We start from the raw sequence: 2,642 nt of genomic DNA, 5'->3' as shown, positions 1-2,642 counted from the left end.
GATCAACACTCGCTCCTGCTGACAGAGAGAAAAAGAGAGAAGAGACTAGCGTCCCACAATCCCCTTCAAACACACCCCCAAAGACCTAAAGACCTCCCACTAGTCTCTACCTCCTAAAATTTCCATCATCTAGCTGGGTGCAGTGGTGTGCCTGTAATCCCAGCAGCTCAGGAGGCTGAGGCAGGAGGATCGCAAGTTCAAAGCAGCCTCAGCAAAAGTGAAGTGCTAAGCAACTCAGTGAGACCCTGTCTCTAAATAAAATTCAAAATAGGGCTGGGGATGTGGTTCAGTGGTTGAGTGCCCATGAGTTCAATCCCCAGCAACGCCCCCTCTCCAAAAAAATCCACCATCTTACAAAAGCTCCAAGCTGAGGGCCAAGCCTTTAGCACATGGGTCTTTGGGGAACATTCTAGCTCCAAACTATAGCAGTGGCTTTATTTAAAAGAGCCCAAAGTCGGAAACAACCCAAGTGTTCTTCACTTGGGAATGGACAAACCAACTGTGGTACATTTGTCTATACACTGAAATATTATCCAGCAATTAAAAAAATAAAAATAAAAGAATGACTGCCACATGCTACAACCTTCATGAACCTTGGAAACACTTGTTAAATGAATGCTGCCAGGGGCTCAAAAGTCCACCTACTGTTGACATTTATATGATGCTCTAGCAAAGGCGAACCTTTAGGGACAGGAGTCAGATCAATGGTTGCCTGGGTCTCAGAGTGGAGAAGGTTGACTACAGCAAGGAGAGAGCTGTAGAGAAATCCTGGTAGCTGTTCTGTATTTTAGTTGTGATGATGGTTACGCAACACATTCGTCAAGCTTACTGGGCTAAAATTTTTAAGAAGACTCACTGAATTATATACTAAGGTTGAATTTCATCACACATACATTATATCTTAACCATAAAACTATGGTGCCAGAGTTCAGAGCCTGTCTTCAGGCATGCTGTCTAAATCCCCATGAGGCCGTTTCTCTATTCATCCTTCCCTGATGGAGACTGTCACTGCTTCTCTCCCTTTCTATAGGAGCAAGGTCATCTCAAACCCACTGAAGATAAATACAGTTTTCCTGTGGCTTCTAGCTCTGGAGGAAACTGCTATTACTGCTAGTTAGTAGAGATGACATTAGTGTAAAAAAAAAAAAAAAAAGTCAGCTCATGTGGCTGGTTAAATCCAAGTAGAAGAGACTCTGCCAGGGATGCCCTTTAAAAACAATGTCATATAATCTGTGTCACATAGAACATGGGAGTCACTGGTCACCATAAACCATTTTACACCATGGTGAAATAATTGAAGGCAGACCCGCCTTTTTTGTGGTTCAATGCACAAGTTAAGCAAGTCCCAAGTTATCCACCATTCCTCCTGTGTCCCCCTCTAAAAAGATTTCTGAGTGTCATGGGGCCACCGTTCTTGCGAGCAATGCTTCAGATGTCATTCAAAGCCATCTGACTTTGGCTTAGGAAAGAGAGAGCTGGAGGAGGCTCAGAATGCACCGGCCTCAGCGGCCCTTGTTTCTCTGATAAGCGAGGCGCCTATCAGAGCCAGCCTGGGAACGTGGCTTCTCTCCAGCCCAGAAGGTCCCAGGAGCCAGCCTGCCGCTGGGTGTGGAAAGAATCCTGGGGCCAGGGAGGACTAGAGTCTGGGTGCCTCTCGCTGGTCTGCCCCTGCCAAGGCCGCTGCCTGCCCCCAGCACAGAGGCCAGACGGTGCCAGGATAGTCCCCTTGCTTAGGTCTCTCCTTGCTTTAGCTTCAGGCTTCTGCCCATTATTCTTCTCTTGTGGTTCTTTTCTGGCTCTTGGTCATTTGGACCAACAGCTTTCTCCCCACCCCACCCCACCTCTCCTCTGGGTTGTTGTTTTTGTTTTAATAGAATGCTTCACGAATTTGCATGTCATCCTTGGTGCAGGGGCCATGCTAATCTTTCCTGTGTCATTCCAATTTAAGCACTCTCTCTGTTTTTGTAAACAGCTTTATTAAAGTATAATCAAAATAGAATAAACTGCACATTTTATTTGGGGGGTATTGTGAGTATAGATTTTGTTGTTGTTGTTGTTCTTTTTAATTATACATGACAGTAGAGTGTATTTTGACATATCATACATACACAGAGTGTAACTTCCCATTCTTGTGGTTGAACATGATGGGGAGTTCGCGTGGTCGTGTAGTCATAATGAACACAGGAAAGTTGTGTCTGATTCATTCTCCTGTCTTTCATTCCCATACCCTCTCCCTGCCTCCCACTACCCGCTGTGCAATCTGGTGAACCTCCACTTCCCTCCCCACCATTGTGAGTCAGCATCTGCATATCAGAGAGAATATTTAGCCTTTGGTTTTGGGGGATTGGCTTATTTCACTTAGCATGAATCGTGACAGTCTGCAGTTCCATCCATTTACCTGAAAATGCCATCATTTCCTTCTTCTTTAAGGCTGAGTAATATTCACTCCATTGTGTATATATACCACATTTTCTTTATCCATTCATCTGTTGAAGGGCACCTGGGTTGGTTCCATAGCTTAGCTATTGTGAATTGAGTTGCTATAAACATTGATGTGACAGTGTCACTATAGTATGCTGATTTTAAGTCCTTTGGGTATATACCAAGGAGTGCGATAACTGGGTCAAATGGTGGTTCCATTC

General features: G+C 44.7%; 1 non-coding gene across 1 annotated transcript; it reads right to left on the bottom strand.

Annotated features, from left to right (window-relative positions):
• Nucleotides 1-1,864: 1,864 nt before the first annotated feature.
• LOC143406653 (U6 spliceosomal RNA) lies at nucleotides 1,865-1,972 on the bottom strand. Its single transcript, XR_013092284.2, has one exon. It is a non-coding gene; the product is annotated as a U6 spliceosomal RNA (small nuclear RNA).
• Nucleotides 1,973-2,642: the final 670 nt, after the last annotated feature.

The sequence above is a fragment of the Callospermophilus lateralis genome, chromosome 8 (assembly GCF_048772815.1).
Source record: "Callospermophilus lateralis isolate mCalLat2 chromosome 8, mCalLat2.hap1, whole genome shotgun sequence".
NCBI classification, from domain to species: Eukaryota; Metazoa; Chordata; class Mammalia; order Rodentia; family Sciuridae; genus Callospermophilus; species Callospermophilus lateralis.
Note: the sequence above shows the minus strand (reverse complement) of the source record. Positions and strands in the feature narration are given on the sequence as shown.